This window comes from Saccopteryx bilineata, chromosome 5 (genome assembly GCF_036850765.1).
Source record: "Saccopteryx bilineata isolate mSacBil1 chromosome 5, mSacBil1_pri_phased_curated, whole genome shotgun sequence".
In the NCBI taxonomy this organism is placed as follows: Eukaryota; Metazoa; Chordata; class Mammalia; order Chiroptera; family Emballonuridae; genus Saccopteryx; species Saccopteryx bilineata.
The window spans coordinates 140,218,796-140,237,145 of record NC_089494.1 but is presented as its reverse complement, the minus strand read 5'-3'; the positions used below and the strand labels follow the sequence as shown (position 1 = coordinate 140,237,145).

The window sequence follows — 18,350 nt, the reverse complement described above, 5'->3', positions numbered from 1 at the left end:
AATTCTCCACACCTCTGTCCCCCAAAAAATCTAAACTCCAAAAACCCTGTTGGTGTTTTGGTCCCCAACAGGCACATATTTCTCTGGAATACCATAGGGCGCACCTGGAAATCTTCCAGGGCGCACCAGTGCGCCCTGGCGCACACTCTGAGAACCACTGCCTTACACAATGAATTGAATGTCTTGCTTGGGGAGAAAAGATGAGAGACTCTGGCTCTGATTCAGCCAACTCCCCAGAGCAGTGCAAGGACGGGAGCTGTGTTGCTCAAGAAGCACGTGGGACTAAGGATTAGCTCCAAGGTTGTGAGCACACACGGAATATATGCTTCATGAGGAGAACGTGTCTAGCTGTTCATTTTGCATCTAACTGAGCATTTTTGAGGCCAGGCTATTTAATGAGACTTGTGGTTCTCTGCTGAAACTGTGCACATCTGTCTTCTGATTTTTTCTGTCATGTGGCTTTTGTTTTGTTAGGTTAGATAACAACTTTGATAATTCAGTTTCCATGGTAGTGACCATGTGCTACAGACCCTTTTGCAAAAAAAAATTGTATATGTACTCATGGGTTTGTAATTCACAAATGTACAACTCAAAGAGGAGCCATTCTACCTGACCAGGCAATGGCACAATGGATAGAGCATCAGACTGGGACACAGAGGACCCAAGTTTGAAACACCAAGGTCACAGGCTTGAGTGTGGGCTCATCTGGTTTGAGCACACCTCACCAAGTTGAACCCAAGGTTCAAGCTGGCTTGAGCAAGGGGTCACTCGGTCTTCTGTAGCCCCTGCTCAAGGCACATATGAGAAAACAATCAATGAACAACTAAGGAGCCACAATGAAGAACTGATGATTCTCATCTTTCTCCCTTCCTGTCTGTCTGTCCATATCTGTGTCTGTCATACACACACAAAAATAAATAAATAAAAGAGGTACCATTCCATTGCATGGCTTTTGAAGGATACTTGCCAGTGACTTCCTGTCCACCGAACCCCATGGCTTTTCCACAGTTTGAGGGCTTTTCCGCCTGCTCATGCAGTTTGACATTACTTTCCAACATTCTCTGCTCCCATCATTCACTTCTCTCCTTTTTGTATGTCTTTAATTTTTACTTGTATGTAGTTTCCAGATTTTCATTTAGAACATAATCCCCAGAACTGGCCCTGCACCTACATTACTTACTAACACCCAATTCAGCCACCGTCTCCCAGACCTCTTCTATTTGAGCACTGCATTTGACATTGATGGACGGTCTCCTTAGAAACTTTGGTTTCCATTACACTGCCATTTCGAAATTCCTGCCTACATCCAGACACACCTCAGCAGCTTTTTTTTTTTTATTTGAGAGAGAGAGAGATAGAGAAAGAAAGGAAGAGAGATGGGAAGCATTAACTCATAGTTGTAACACTTTAGTTGTTTGTTGATTGCTTTTCATATCTGTCTTGACTGGGGAGCTCCAGCTGAGTCAGAGATTCCTTGCTCAAGCCAGCAACCATGGGGTCAAATGGATGATCCCATGCCCAAGCTGGCGATCCTGTGCTCAAGCCAGTGACCCCATGCTCAAGCTAGATGAGCCTGCACTCAAGCTGATGACCTCGAGGTTTCAAACCTGGGACCTCAGCATCCAGGTCAATGCTCTATTCACTGTGCCACCATTGGCCAGGCCCACCTCAGTATCTTTCATTCAGTAACTCTTCATCTTCCCCTTGGGCTTTATGGTCCTCAGTGTATTCAGGTGGACATCTCCATTTTGTATGTGTGTCTTTTTGTTTGCTTTTTTTGGGGGGGGGGAGGGTATCTGCACCTTTTCACTTGTGATTTTATCTTAAAATTGAGTTAACTATTACATTAGTGTGGATGATCCCTGAAACTCTATCCCCAGCTCTGCCATTTCTTAAGAGTTCAAGACCAAATGTTCAACTTCCAGGTTGTTGTCTCTTCATGGGTCATCTTCCAGTGCTTCCAGTGTCTCCTGTTGAAGAAAATATTCTAACCGTTTTTCTTCCAAGCCATTTTCCCTCCTGTTTATTTTTTTTATCTTTGTCAGTGATGGTGTGTTTGCATGGTGTGTGTATGTGTGTTTTGAAGGGTGGAGAACATTGATTTAAAAATTTGAATTCGCAGTGAGTCGTCAGTGGCCTGACTCCTGTTTCTCAGTGCATCCCACCACTCACTGGAACCATTCTATGGCACAGGGCCTCTTATGGATACCCCTTCTGCCATGCCTGCACTGCTACTCTGACAATAGCTAACTTTTTTGAGCATTTACTAACTACTTTTCTGGGTAATTTTGTTTAATCTTCAAGACAACTTTTGAGGCAGGTATTGGTATAAGCCCTCATATTTATAACTCAGGAAACAGTTGCTTAGGTTTGTTAAGAAACTTGCCCAAGCCAAACTGCTAGAGCATGGCAGAGCTGAGATTTGTACTCTGGTTAAGCCCCCTACAAGGCAATGTGCCCATCTAGAGCCACTGCTCTGTTGCTTGGCAACCAAGCTGTTTCAGTACCTGAAGTAAGGGCATGGGCCATTCTCAGCACCCAGGGCCATCTTGCTCAACATTTGAGCCATGGCTGTGGGAGAGGAAGAGAGAGAGGAAAAGATACAGAGAGAAAGAAGGGGGAGAGGTGGAGAAGCAGATGGTCACTTCTCCTGTGTACTCTGAACAGGAATTGAGCCCATTCTCTACTTTTTTAGGATTGAAAATTTCCATAATAAAATGTAACAAAGTAAACATGTGCTTTTAGAAGCCAAATAAAAGACTGCCTACTCCATGAAGCTTTTCCTCTTTTCTGGGGACATGGGGGTAGGAGGCATTTTGCACATTCTCTTGGTGTTATAATCAAATAATAAATGCATGTTCATCTCACCCCTAAGATTGTAAATTCTCTGAAGTCACAAACATTCTCATATTCATCTTTGTGTCCTTCCAAAAGCCAGTGTGGTGTCTTCCACATTGTGAATGCAAATTCTTGTTAAGCACAATGCATTGAGTACTATAATGTTAGTGCTACAAATGTTTTGGAATTCATTTTCTGTCATTAATGAGACCCAACTATAAAAGTATCTCCCTGTTCTCATCACCAGAAATAGTTGTCCTTCTCCTGGTTTATTTTTATCATATGGATACTCCAAATCTTGTAAGTGATCATTTTCCCTCTTTTGTGTTGCTACTCTAAAGCTTAGAATTAAGTTTGTGATCCTCCCACAGCAAGCATACAGGCATTCTGCAGTATGTATTTTGTGTGTTGGCTTTGCTCCTGGTCTTGCTTTTTACTTTCCTTCTCTCGTGTTCTTTTTGTCAGACATTCCACTGTGACTTCTTTTGGCAAAATTGTAATTATTTATATGAACTCAAATTTGTGTGGAAGCAGTCAGGATATAAGTAATATTCATTCTATACCATTGTTTTTCTGGACTTAAGATAATAGACTTTGTGTCTACACAGTAGGTAATATGTTAAGTATTTTACATATTATTTAAATTAGTCAACAACTCTGCAAAGTAAGTTTTCTGGCTCCATGTTACAGATGATACACCTGAGGCAATGGTGTATCTCCCAGGCCCCAACACTGGTAGCGTCAGATGCAGGTTTGGACCCAGTTCTTTCTGACTCTCTAGATTCAGCCCACAATCTCACTTTTTTTATATTTCCATATAAGTTTTGCATGTTTGAAATGATGCTCCTAATATGATTTTAGAACACCTAAAATATCCTTCTAAAATGTTTGCTTCACTTCTTAATTATATTATGGCATCTTTTTATATTTGTCTTTGTTTTATTCTATTTCCTTCCTTTCAAAGTTTTATTTATTGATTTTAGAGAAACAGAGGAAGGTAGAGAGAAAGGAGAGAAACATGGATTTGTTGTTCCCACTTAATTATGCATTCATTGTTTGATTCTTGTGTGTGCCCTGACTAGGGATCAAACCTACAACCTTGGCATATTGGGATGATGTTCTCACCAACTGAGCTGCCTGGCCAGGACCTCATTCTATTCTCTTCTGACAAGGTTAGAAAGATATCCCACCAAAAAAAGAAAGAAAGAAGTAAGAAAGGGAGGGAGGGAAGAGAAAAAGAAAGAAAAAAAGAAAGAAAATTAAAAAAAGGTAAAGAAGAAATATGTGCCTAGTTAGTAATGTCATGGAGCTTTTTTTTGTCCACAGGGCAATGTTCTGGTTGGAAAGGGTTTGAGACTTGGGGAGGGCAGAGGTGAATGGAATAAACCTATAGAAATAAAAGAGAAGAGAATTCCACAGAAGTTGAAGTTTCAGGAACACTCCCAATCTTCTTTTGTTCATTCAAGGTCCTTCCTGACCCAGCCCCCACAGTATTTCCTTCACTCACATAACAGCAGTGACATTAATAACTAATACTCATGATATACTTACTCGGGACCAGGTACCGTGCCATGCATTTTGAAAAATGAGCGTTTTGCTAATTTGATTTTCAAAACAACCCAGTGTGAGAACAGTTCTGACTCTCCTCCTGTTTCAGATGTGCAGCTAAGGATCAGAGAGGTTAGGGACTTGCTCAAATCCACACAGCTTGTCAGAAGTGGAGCTGGACTCAGAGCCAGGCAGGTCAATTCCAGCACTGGCCTTCTGAATCACTCCAGCAGTCACTTCTGTCCTCTACACCGCTGTCATCATCGTCACATCATTGGTGTGCCAGCCACTTTTGAAGACCTGACTCGTCATGTCGTGTTCCCTCACTGCTCTTTTCTTCAAGCCGCACTCACCACTGTTCCTTCTGACTGCTGCAGAACTTCACCTGTCTGCCTCCCTCTCACCTGTTCTTGCCTGCATTGTAATTGTTCATGTACACACCTTAAGTTATTTTCTAAACACTGAGCTTCTTAGGAAAAAGTCCCTGTGTTTCCCTTGGACGATGTCCTGCTTTGAGAAAATTCTCACTAAATGTCTGGATGAAAAGGGGGCTCAGTTCAGCACTTTTTCTATCACAAGTGTTCAGTTAATGCCTTCTCTACTAAGAGCAGTGCCATGATATATAAATGGAAATGTCTGAGGTTTACAGCATATTCCCTAATTTATCCCAAAAGTGGTTCCTGGCCAAAATGAGAAATAAGAATGCCTATCTAACCTAACAACATTTTCTATCAACATAATTTTATAGCAGTGAATAGCCCTAAAGTTTAAAATGAGAATAATAGATTTGTCAGATGAAATTAAGTGATTGCCAGAAATAAGTGATTGTCAGAAATGCACTCATATCTGCATTTGGGGGGGAGGAGTTAAGTTCCCCTATTGTAGAAAGTAAACAAATCTCCAGCTAGCAAATCAAATAAGAAAGATCTTGTTTCACTGTATTTATAACTCAGTAGGACAGATTTTGCTTTTAGATTGAACTTGGAACTCAGTATTTTAAATACCTCCAAACTTATAAAGTAAGAATGGTTAAACCAGAATAGTTCATCTGATTCCTTTATTGTGAAGTTTCACTGATTCACTCACCCAAACACCATACATCAAGCCACTTATCTGGTGTAGGCTTCTCTGCAAGATTCTGAAGATATGACCTGACCAGACAGTGGTACAGTAGATAGAGCATCAGACTGGGATATGGAGGACCCAGTTTTAAAACCTTGAGGTCGCCAGCTTGAGCATGGGCTCATCCGGCTTGAGCGTAGGCTCACCAGCTTGAGTGCAGCGTTGCTGGCTTGAGCCCAGAGCTCTCTGGCTTGAAGCCCAAGGTCGCTGGCTTGAGCCTACAGTCGCTGGCTTCTGCAAAAGGCTTTTTGCTCTGCTGTAGCCCCCTGGTCAGGGCACATGTGAGAAAGCAATCAATAAACAAGCAATCATCAAACAACTAAGATGTTACAACAAAGAATTGATGCTTCTCATCTCTTTCCCTTCCTGTCTCTCCATCCCTATCTGTCCCTCTCACTGATTCTCTCTCTGTCAAAAAAAAAAAAAAAAAGATTCTGATACATACTTGAGCTTTGAACAAAGCAGCTTTGAACTGTATGGGTCCACTTATACGCAGAATTTTTCTTTTTACAGTGCAGTACTATAAATGTATTTCCTCTTCTTGATGACTTTCTTTTAAAAATATTGTTAAATTAAATGTATTGGGATGACATTAATAAAGTTACATAGTTTTCAAGTATACAAATCTATAATACATTATCTGTCTATTACATTGTGTGTTCAACACCCAAAGTCAAATCTCTCTCCATCACCATATATTTGACCCCCTTTAACTTTTGCTACCTTCCCCCACCTCCTTTTTCCTTTGGTAACCACCATACAGTTGTCTGTGTCTGTGAGTTTTTGTTTGTCTTGTTTGTTTATTTGTTGCTTTTAGTTTCATATCCCACATGTGAGTGAAATCACATGGTTCTTGACATTTTCCGTCTGACTTATTTCTCTTAGCATGATACTCTCAAGGTCCATCCATGTTGTTGCAAATGTCAGTATTTTACCCTTTCTTGTGACTGTGTAATACTCCATTGTACAAAGGAACCAGAAACACACAACAAAGAAAAAGAAAGCCTTTTCAGTAAATGCTGTTGAAAAAATTGCAAAACCACATGCAACAGAATGAAACTAGACTGCTGTTTGTCCCCATGAACAAAAATTATTCAAAATGGATCAAAAACGTAAATATATGACCTGAACCAATAAAATACGTGGAAGAAAATATAGGTACTAAATTTATGGACCTTGGTCTCAAAGAGTATGTTATGAATTTGAGCTCAAAGACAAGGGAAGTAAAAGAAGAAATAAATGAATGTCAATCTTATAACTTTCTTAGTAAGATTTTTTTTCTCTAGCTTTATTGTAAGACTATAGTGTGATACATATAACATATAATACATAATACGTGTAATCGACTATTTATATCATCAGTAGGCTTCCAGGCAACAGTAGGCTATTAAGAGTTAAGTTTGGGAGGAGCCAAAGGTTAAACATGGATTTTTGACTGTGCAGAGGGTTGGAGCCCCTAATACCCACGTTGTTCAAGAGTCAACTGTAATAGAGACCAAGTTATGGTAACTGCCCTCACAAATTTTACCATCTAATAGATCAGAAAGTCAATAATCAAGAATGATTATTTCCCATGATTTTCATATCAGATCCAGGATATGTGAAATCCTTGCCTTCATTCTGTTACTTGCTTGAGTTAACAGTATGGAACTCACTTATGTGTGACGGATGTAATTATGTCCCTTTGATATCACGTCTGTCTGACCGGCAAAAGATGTTTCTGTTGGAACTGGAAGGAATTACCCTCATTGGGATGAAGTAGCTAAGCAAACAAACACATTTTGATGTGCTGACGATAGAAAACCAAGGCTGTGAGAGATTGATAACAAGGTCACACGATACGGGACAAGGTAGCTGCTTCTGCCTCACTGCTTCCAGTTAATGCTTTATTTTATTTTTAAGGAGCAAGAAAGGGTAATATATGCACATCTGATAGGCAGCTTACAAGTGATAGAAATCTCATCTTTCCTGCTGTGTGGCTGCTTGCTTTTCCTTGCACTTATTTTTCCTTTTTGTCATTGAGAGGTTATGACAGCATGAGCCATATTGTATTTATAAACATCACGTGTTTCCTTGATATGGCTTGCAGTTTCTGCTAGACGGAACACATGGCAGAAACATTTCTCATTAGCTCAGCATTGGTTTTACTTGTGCTGATTTCTAGAGCAGGAAAATAATGCCTTCCTACTCAGATTTAACTTTCAGAGAGTAGAAACAAAACCTCTGAATGTCCGTGAAATAGTTTTAACAAGGGTGGATACTGCTCCTTTAAACCACATATTTTGACTAAAAACTTCCTTCTGTAAAGAAAAAAACAAAAAACAACCAAAAAAAAAAACAAAAACCTCACCCTCAAGCCTTGCATTCAGTCACCATCAAGACAGGCAGAGCTGGAAGCATTCAAGTGATGTGTGGTTTCAAGATTTCTGCAAGTCTAGAAAGTTTCTTCTAGAAGAAAAAGGTCCACAGATGATGTAAGGTAAGAACTGTGCCTTTATAACAAAAGACAATTTTTGAAAAATTTTTTTGTCATGGCTGTGGTACATTTGCTTGAATTGAGTCAGGTCTTCTGTGCTCAAGTTGATTCAATGAGGAATTAAAATTTTAAGTTTTTATTTTAACTGCTTAGAAGAACACTTCACTGTTATTGGCATTAGTCTTTCCTTAAAATCCATTCTAAATTACATCGGGCTGTCTTCAGCCTATAAATCTTGTCATCTAGTTTCTGTTTGACCTTATAATTTAGAAAAGGATTTAAAGCATCGCACTGCTTGCTAGTACTGACCTCATTGATGTATGTGTTTTATGACAACTGTCAGTGTTTTCACAGGAACGTCCCCTTGCACTGAGTGTCTTTGACAAACGTGGGAATTTGAAGCTATGGTGCAAATGGGAGGGGGTAGAGATTAGTATGTGTCCTTTAACATTCCAGGGGAAAGTTTTTGGTTTTTTCCTTGTGAAAAACACTTTAAATTTTAAAATAAAAATAGCTCCTTTGTCTTGATTTAGACATTTTAAAAAGATATATCAATTTAAGCTTTATGAATAACATTCAAAACTTCTACAGTTTTATATAACTGATATATTTCTTTTCTATCAGGTTTAATGATTGCCTGCAAAAGTCTTTGGCAGCAATTATATTCACTTGAGAATAACTATTCTCTCTCTCTCTTGCACTAGTTCAGTCACAGTATTTTGCATTTATTTCTTTTACAAGGGTTTGATAAGAACACTCTTCTATTAAATCATTCTGTTTCCTTTTAGAGGTACATGTGTGCATGGGTCTGCTCATCCATACCCTGTGTATATTTTTATCCCAGTTTATAGATGAGTTAACATGCACAAGAAGTTGTTTTCCAATGTGGTCTAAATAAGACATATTATTTCCTTTAGTCATCATAGTAACCCTATGGTGGAGGTACTATCCTACCCATTTTAAGATTAGAAAACCAAGGCTGTGAGAGATTAATAACAAGGTCACACATTAGTAAGTAGCAAAGTTGTGAGTCAAACCCAGGCTGACTGTCTCTACAGTTCTTGTTTTAAAACCCTCCACTGCATAGCCTTACCAGGAGCTGAGAGCTTCCAGTCTAGGGTCAGATACAGATAACTAATTTTGAAAGTAATAATCATACATAAATAAGTAATGCTTAATTGTCTTCAAGACAAATTATTTTGTACAATTTTAGATTTTATTTTATTTTTTTAGAGCTGTAGCATCCAAAACCTAGTATCAGACCTGTAGTTATTATTTGGAACCCAGTTCCAGCTTACTCAGAGTGCAATGAAATAGTGAGGACCAGGTAGAGGGGGGCAGGAAAGCACTGTGGGTAAAGTATATGACTCTTTATTGCTTTCTTTGTGGCTTCATGTGCCAGGTCACTCAAACATTTTTCTTGGAACAAGGCAGGGGGCTTATTCGGGAGCTTAGTTTGGAAGTGAGAGGGTGTCTTTGTCTGGAGATTGCCCACCTGTGCCTGCCTGCTGTCCTAGGCTTTTAAAAGGAGGCAGACACAACGAGCATTAAAGAGCACTAAAGGCGAATGGTTCTGGAGTCAGGACAGCTAGCCAAGCCATCTTGAAAACATCTCAGTTGCTTTCCTCACCTCCTCCTGAAGACTGAGACATCCCCTCAGCCATGAAACTCTTCTGGTGTCTTGGGCTTCAAGATCAAAGCAACTTGCTCCCAATCCTATTTCTGCAGAAAACCCAGGGCTGGCTAAACAACCAAAACAATGGAGAGCTGACTGGAGCAGGACCTCCCCCACCTTCAGCAGCTCCCGAGGTGAGCTCCTGAGAGCTCTGTGCCTTGCGAGAAAGTTCAGTGAAGATTTATGCCATACCCTCAGCTTTTTAATATCCAAGCCACATCCCTTTTCTTGGCTGTTATAAATACGGATGTTAGCAGAAATTGACATTGATGGGGATTGTGTGCCCTGGTATTCTCAGGTTGTATCCCTTGCACCCACGTGCTGTTTCTTCCTGAGGTTTTATTTCCATCTCCGCTGTGAGTCCTCATCAGGATGGCCTGCACTGTAGGAGTTTGTTTCCTGTGGTGTCAGCATGAGCTACCTCAGGTCCCAGACCTGCCCTGCAGAGGGCTTCCCAGGAACTGTTAGAGGAGGGGAGGCAGAGACAGACTCCTGCATGCAACCCAACCAGGATCCACCCAGCCAGCCCACTAGGGGGCGATGCTCTGCCCATTTGGGGTGTTGCTCTATTGCTCAGCAATCGAGCTCTTCTTAGCACCTGAGACAGAGACTATGGAGCCATCCTCAATGCCCGAAGCCAACTCACTTTAATTGAGCCATGGTTGTAGGAGGGGAAGAGAGAGAGAAAGAGAGAGAGAGAGAGAGAGAGAGAGAGAGAGAGAGAGAGAGGCGATAGGGTGTAGGGTGGAGAAGTAGATGGCTGCTTCTCCTATGTGCCCTGACTGGGAATCAAACCCAGGATATCTACACGCCCGGTCAATGCTCTACCACTGAGCCAACCAGCCAGGGCCCCGTTCTTTACTTTATACTTTTTCTAAAATTTCAGGTGAGCATGTGTTACTTTAATGTAAATTTGGGCAAAAACACATTTTCTTTTTTTTTGAAGAGAAAAAAATGTTTGTAAGATACATATTGCCTGGTGGTAAGCCTTGCTTTTTTGCCATGGAGTTAGTGATGTGTTGCTTACATGTAATGTGCAAGAGTGACAGTGTCTGCTCCTGAGGACCCAGTGCTGGCTGCTGTGCATTTGTGACTAGGAAATGTGCCTGGCCTGTGTCATTGGTGCTCACCCAGGAAACAGGCCTGACTTATTTGGAATCAGGACTGTAGGGGTGGAAAGAAGGTCTTAAGCATTATCTCTTCTAAACCTTTCACCTGTCAGTTGCAACCCAGGAGGCCTACCATGGTTTGTATGACTTGGTGAAGACCACAGAATAAAGAAGTGACACAAGACTGGAGCCCAGGCCCACCGGCCCCTCATACTAGCCTTTTTCCATGTTCAAGGCTCCCCGGTTCTTGTTCTCACCCCCTCAAGGTTGGTTTTCTTGACGGATTCAGGCAAACACTACACATTTGACTTCTCAGCCATCCAGGGTTGCCGTTGAGCATGGCCAGGTCTCATTCACCATCCAGATAGCAGCACAACACTGCTGTGTGACCAGAGCTCATTAATTAGACATGCATGGGCCTGGTCCAAAAACAAATGGATTTCTGAACAAATCAAATTTATATTATTCAATGTTTTATTGAAGGAGAATGAACCATCATGTCAACTGAAAAACAGCAGCTGCTTCAAATTATGAGCTACTTTGAATAAAACAATATTGGCTTAAAAGTGTTGTGTAGTGTTAGAGTGTTATTTTCGAAAGTCAGCCTCTTTGCTAAGGCAAATAGCTCCTACAGTAACTCTATTTGAAACTTTAATATATTGCTATTTAAACTACTTTCAAAACTTTTTTTTTCACTTGGAGCCAATGGTTTTAAGTGGCACATAAAGAAATGGGATTTTAAATTTTAATAATTATATAATATCATTTTAATGAGTATTGGAAAGATAACTGGTGCCAAGAACTTCGTCATAACTAAGTAAAAAAATGCCCATTTAAAATTGACTTAAAAGCATCACAAGCACATTTGGTATGAGGGGATGGCAGAAAGGGTGGCAGTACCTTGTTATTGAGTGAAATGTAGAAATCAAGACTTTCTGACAAAACCGAAGTTGGGTGTTCATGGACAGGACAGAGTCAAACATCACTGAAGATCATGCATTCGAAACAATGAACCATTCTGACATCAGCATCAAGTTGAATTCTTGTTTGAGAATTCTCAAGAACTTCAGCATCTTGTTATTTGGCACAAAAGAGGAGCTGTTTGCTCAACCATTTCTGTGCAGATTTATTGATTTAAGGCCTCTCCTGATATAAAATGTGAATACCCAATTTGCCATTCAAGCCAGAGGACCCTTCTCATAGTTCAGGAAGCACTAACACACTCCATATTCCTGAAATATAGAAAATATGTTTCACTCGGTTGATCGACTCATGCCCTCGATTTCTCTTCATTATTTTCTTTTCCTGTGAAATCAAAGGTCATTCTTTACCCTGTTCTGATTTAACTTTTTGAACTTGTTCCTTTTCATTTGCCCTTGATATAGTAGGAAGAGCAATGAGATATGGTAACAATGTCAGTGACGAGGTAGTTCAGAAACTGCAGGGACCTGGTCTGCAGGGTTTGAACTCCCATACGTGTTTTCTCTGAAACACGCTGCCAAGTGGGAGGTGTCACAGTCAGGTTCTGAGAGCTACTCGAGGAGGCGGTCTGGTGCCACTTCCAAGGAGGGAGGTGACTATAGATAAGGTGACCAATCGTCCTCCTTTAGGGAGGACAGTCCTTCTTTTATAAGTTCCATCCTCCCTCGAAAGTGCCCTCCTACATGTCCTCCTTTTTGATATTGGAAGACTAATCTGTAAATTTCCATATTTGATCAATGCAGAGTTGATCCACTGTGTGTGATGTGACATATTTGTATCTAAATGAGTACTTTTTTCTTACAGTTATTATTAAAAATTAATAGGCATGTAAGCATAATTACAATATAAAATAGTACAAATGTTTTTATTATGCATTTATCATATTATAGTGTATTATTGTTGCAATGCATAAAATGTTTCTTTTATTTATGATATTGTTTTCTTCCATTTATTTTTGTCCTCCTTTTCATTGTAAAAAAGTTGGTCACCTTACTATATAGAACATTCGGTAGATGGTTGACCCATTACCATGGGGACAGAGGGAACTTGCTAGATGCATATCTACAAAGTGTGGATGCCATTTTGTTTGCTTTAAAATTAAGCAAATTTAAAAATGTATTTTTTTTTTTAGCAGCTGTGTAACTGCAAAACAAAATGAAAAAATCTTCTCCAATGCAGTGCATATTATTCACCAGATATCTTCAGGGTGCAGATCTAATGCTTCAGAAATTTGCTGCCAATTTTACTGTTATATATATATTTAGACTAAAGAGCCTATTAGCTTGCGACCTGGGAGAACCTTGCCTTCTTATGAAAATGAGAAACGTGCCACTATTGGCAACTTAAGGCTATAATTATGCTAATCTGACCATTTTAAGACTGAAATATGTTGTTTTAAAATGTGTCTGTATTTTTATTATTTGCAGCAATGATCTTGAAGAAATTCAGTGAAATGCTAATAAGTTTCTATTCAGTATCACTGTGACTACAGCATAACAATGAGTCAGATGTGGTCTTTTGATATTTTTAATTTTGGCAGGGAATTTGGATCTCCAGAATTGTACTCGTGTACATAGTACATCTTAATATAAAAACTACCAAAACATTTTTAATTTTAAAGTAGAAGCGGTGACTATGTGCAAGGCTGTCTTGACATGTATGTTCAGTATCAAAACATTTCTACATTTCTATTAAATCATCACACTTGGCTACACAGTCCCCCCACCTACCCCACCCCCCACACACAAATAATTATTTTTTTGAGCAATACCACAGATAAATGTTTTTCTATTGAGAACTAAAGCACAAAGATCACTATTTTTAATACAAATATGGGACAGGACTAGAATGGACAATATAATTGCAATTCTGAGAGCATTCAAAAACTTGTCCGTAGCCAATTGTTTTGCCTTTCTTACCAACCAAAACTTTTCTTCTGTCCCCGGGCAGGTAATGCACAGATGCTCTTTTCACTCCTAAAGAGGTTCTCCCAGATGATAAACTAGGAAGGGAAGGACATGTGGCTAACTGCCACCCCTCATAATATTTTATAGATAATTGGTATTTGAACATACTTGTCATACCAGTATTAAGTGGATGGGAAGTCTTTCATCCAGCCTGATCTGGGTTCGGAATTGCCAATTCATTTGGGAATGAGAACGAGTAAAAAAGCACCTTCTTGAGTGTGAATCTGTGCAGGTGATTGGACTTTTTCCCCGAGGAGGACGCTTTGGAATACCACACAGCATGATGTTCTTGGTCTGGCTGTGTTCAGAGCCTCCATTCCTTCGTGAGCTCTGGTAACTCGTAAAGGGAGCATGCCATCCTCTTCATCCTCTTGTGAATATAGAGGTGCATACTGTCCATTCCATTCATTTTGTTCTCACAAGTCATTGAATGAGCCCATGAATGTTTGTCAGTGATTTTAATAACAACACATGGTAATCTCACTTTTCTGCATGCAAAGTCATATAAGAATAATTAGCTCAAGTGACGTCTGCAGCACTCAGGAGGGTAAGTGCAGAAGGTATTACTGGACCAACTCATCAGCAGAGCCTCAGAAAAATGCAGTGGTGGGACCACAGTCACAGCCAGGAGATCACAGCCAAGGAAGTCCTCAGAAGGAGAACTCACATCTTTTCATTCATAATCCAGCACTCAGCCCACCATACCCGCCTTCCCTGGGCATGGAGGTGGGGAGAAGTGCTGATTAAAGAGGATGATTAAGCCCTTTTTAAAAACTGGAAACTAATTTGTAGACTTTATCACATTGAAGAAGAACTTGAGAGTTGAGGGTCATTGGAATCAAGCTGCCCTAATTTAAGAAACTCCCTTCATCTGTTTATTGATCCCATATCTTCTTGCCCTCTCTTGGAGGATTTTTTCCCTAATGTTGCTTTTCAAAAAGGTGCAGAAAAGTAAGAGAACAGTATAATATAGAGAAGAAGAAAAAGAAGAAGAAGGAGAAGAAAGGCTGGATCGGGCAGTGGGGGGAAATGAGCTACTTTGGGGTCAGTCTGGAGCTTGTCTGTCTTTGCAGAGAACTGACAGCTCTCACTGCTGATCATGAACTTCCAAAGGCACTTCCCAGACTCCAAAAGGTTTTCTTCCCCTGCCTCACCTGCTGGGTGGCAAAGGATTCTTCCCATTGGGGCAGTGTTTTGGGGAGGCCAGCTAGACCATGCCTGCCCCTTGCTGGCAGTGGGCATTTTGTCATACGGACCGCTGACTTCTCCTTTGCATGAATTCACTGGACTGGTGTTGTAACGTACCATACCCCAGAATCTGAAAGGCACCATACCTCACTCCATTGGGTTTTAGTAGAGACATCCAGTCCAGATGAAGTTTGAAGAGTTTTATTGAAGGAGGATATTTGTTAATTATGCCCACCACATATGGCTGTCATGGGGCATAGCAGACCCAAATCGTGTGTGCCAAGTATATTTCAGAGGCTGGTTATATACCCTTTGACTACATACAGGTTGGGGAGGCATGACAGCATGACAAGATTAACTGTTAACAAGATTCACACTACATTTAACAAGATTAACATTTGAAAAGATTACGTTAAGAAAATTAACATTTGACAAGATTACAATAACAAGATTAACATTTGTCCAGGGGATTTACAAAGTAAATTAAAACTTTCAAGGTAATACAATCAAAGACATTCACAATTCCTTTTAGTATCTGTCTTCTCTCCTCCTTTGCCTAGAGGTACACGTTAATCTCAGGATTCCAGGAAGGGAGGAAGAGAGGGAGAACTAAGATCAGTGTAGGGTGGTGTAAATTTTGTCTCTTATTGAAAGCAAAAGGGAGTTCTTTAGATAGCCTTAATCCTTTCAGACAACTTAAAACCAAATGACCCTAGTCATCCTTGTAAGTCAGGAGACTTCTATATTCCTTTTTCTCCATTTTCCAAAGAAAGGACAGGAAAGTCTGACCTTTTCCTCCTAGAATATCAATATTAATTTTGCAGCTTTTTGGTACCTTACAACATTCCCCACTGGTTTTATATCCTAAGTCAAATCTTTGACTTAAATTACTGAAAAGCATGAGGCTGTTGTGGAGGGATATTAACTTATAACATGTAACAGATATTTAACAGGCAGTGTTGGGCAGATAAAATGTATTATGCTCACTTTGTAAAAGATAACGTTGCCCACGTGAGGCCGTCGCCCAGGTGATATTAATTTGTGTTGAGAATCCTTGTAGCCTGGGGCTTGGTTTTGGGATTAAGCCTTTCCCACCCTTTTTGATGTGGGGTGGTACAATCCAATCATGCCTCAGAGAAGTGACTTTGTATTAGAGACTTCCCTACTTTGTATATTGGATTAGAGGTTGTGAAGCTACAGTATAAAGTGGGGGCAAAACGGGAGTTTGCCTTCTTGGTTCCTGAGATTATCATTAGAAGAGAGAGCAGAGGAGAGCAGAGAAAGGCCACGTGGAGGAGGCCAGGAGAAGCAGCCAAGATGGTGGAGTGCTGAGTGAGATGCCAGTTTATACAGAGTTTGTATCTGGGATAAGGAAGGAGATGGGGAACTGAGGAGAATAAGGCTGGTGGGCTAGAAACCTTTGATTCTAGGAAACTCGGATAAGTCAGTGGCTGTGTGAGCACTGAATGTGATTGGGTTTTGGAGCCCAGTGTGTGTTTTTACTTGCCCGCCAGGTGCAAGCTAGAATTAAAGACTATGGCCCACCAGTTTTTGGCTCCGCTGTTTCTTTACCGACTGTCCGAATCCAATGCGAACCTGCATGGGCCAGGCTGCTGCTGTGATGGTGGCCCTGGCCGTGCCTCCTGGCTTTACAGGTAGCATTAATAGCAATACAGTTCACTAAGAAAACAAATGTTACTGATCAATTTCTTATAAACTGCACAAACCTTTTGCAACTTACATAGAACTAATTGGCTTTTACTTTTAGTCAGAACTCTTAATTTTAAAACCTTTCATCTTTAGTGGCAATTAGGTTTACTTTCTTTTTACCCTAGTTTCCCTTTTCCCAAAGTCTGATTAAAAAGGGAGTCCTGCCTGACCTGTGGTGGCGCAGTGGATAAAGCGTCGACCTGGAAATGCTGAGGTCGCCGGTTCGAAACCCTGGGCTTGCCTGGTCAAGGCACATATGGGAGTTGATGCTTCCAGCTCCTCCCTTTCTCTCTCTCTCTGTCTCTCTCTCCTCTCTCTCTCTCTCTCTCCTCTCTAAAAATGAATAAATAAATAAATAAATGTATCTTAAAAAAAAATTAAAAAAAAAAAAAAAAGGGAGTCCTTAGTAAGTTTCTTCATTCTTCAGCCATATGTAGACCAACCTGCTTCCATACTATCCTTCTACCTTTGCAGCAGTGGGAATTGTCAAGATTACAGTGTGTGGACCCATCCACATGAAAGTCAGTCTCTGGGTGATGTACTGGATCACCTGGCAATGTTGGAAGCGCCTCTTGGACAGTCTTTTGAACAGCTTGCTGTATAACCTGTAAACCAGGGGTCTCCAAACTTTTTACACAGGGGGCCAGTTCACTGTCCCTCAGACCATTGGAGGGCTGCCAAATACGGTGGTCCTCTCACTGACCACCAATGAAAGAGGTGCCCCTTCCAGAAGTGCAGTGGGGGCTGGATAAATGGCCTCAGGGGGCCGCATTGCGGCCCGCAGGCCATAGTTTGGGGACGCCTGCTGTAAACCCTGCAAGTACTTGGAATACTCCTTTTCTCTTGGCAAAATTTTTTTCTAATTTGATTTTGAATAAACCTTTGGTAATAAGAGTCCCAGAACCCCACTGGTTTTGATTGGCATTTTTCTATTCATTTGAATTCCTGATTCCTATATTCTAATTTTGAGGTAGACTGGAAAGATATAAAATAAACAATAGAATCCAAATAGCTAATGTTAACAAATACTATAACAAGTGTCCTAATACAATAAAGTGACCAAAGCCTACTAGATTATTAAGCAAAGTTCTAACTAATACAACAGGATTTTAAAATAAAATCCTCACAGTCTCAAATGTTCTTAACATGTTAACATAATTTCACTAAGTCTATGTTGACACCATCACTGCTTTATATTATTTGCAATTGTAATTCAATTTTATTTCAGTTTGAGAAATGTCCCAAAGAGGAGTCATCACATATGCAGGAAAAGTCTATAAGGCACTGGAGTTGTGGTCACATTTAGCTACACAGTGTAGCTAAAGTCTTAAGTCCTAATGACCACTGCTTTTAACTGAAATTAGGAGTAGGTTTCAGCCAAAAATAAACATGAGGCACCAAGACAATAGGAATAAAGGAGACACTATACATTAAATAAAGCAACAGAGATGAGACTGTCAGTACCCACAGTAGAGATCTTTGAGGGATAAATAAAACTCAAATATTCAGGCAAGGCATAGTAAATGGCCCTTGTGTTCACAAGAAATGAGATCAGTTTACCTGCTACTTCCAAGAAATTCCCTAGGCTCATCCATGGTGACGTGAGATGGGGCCAACAGCCCTGGGCACCTTTTTAGCCTCCAGTGGCAAGTCCCAGCATGCTAAGCAAGGTCAGATCACAGGTAGCTGGATTGGGGCAGGAAGAGACTGAACCCTCCCTCTGCAGAGCAAGGGGG

At 40.5% G+C, this 18,350-nt stretch overlaps 1 protein-coding gene across 19 annotated transcripts in view; it reads left to right on the top strand.

Annotated features, from left to right (window-relative positions):
- KIAA1217 (KIAA1217 ortholog) overlaps positions 1-18,350 on the top strand; it is a 623,712-nt gene that overhangs the window by 510,436 nt on the left and 94,926 nt on the right. Inside the window, exon 1 of one of the 19 annotated variants that reach the window (XM_066233570.1) lies at positions 7,636-7,987. The exons of the other annotated variants lie outside the window; for them this stretch is intronic. The gene's annotated coding sequence lies outside the window, so the exon portion shown is untranslated. Of the gene's footprint in view, positions 1-7,635; positions 7,988-18,350 lie in introns of those variants that run through there. 19 annotated transcript variants of the gene reach the window in all.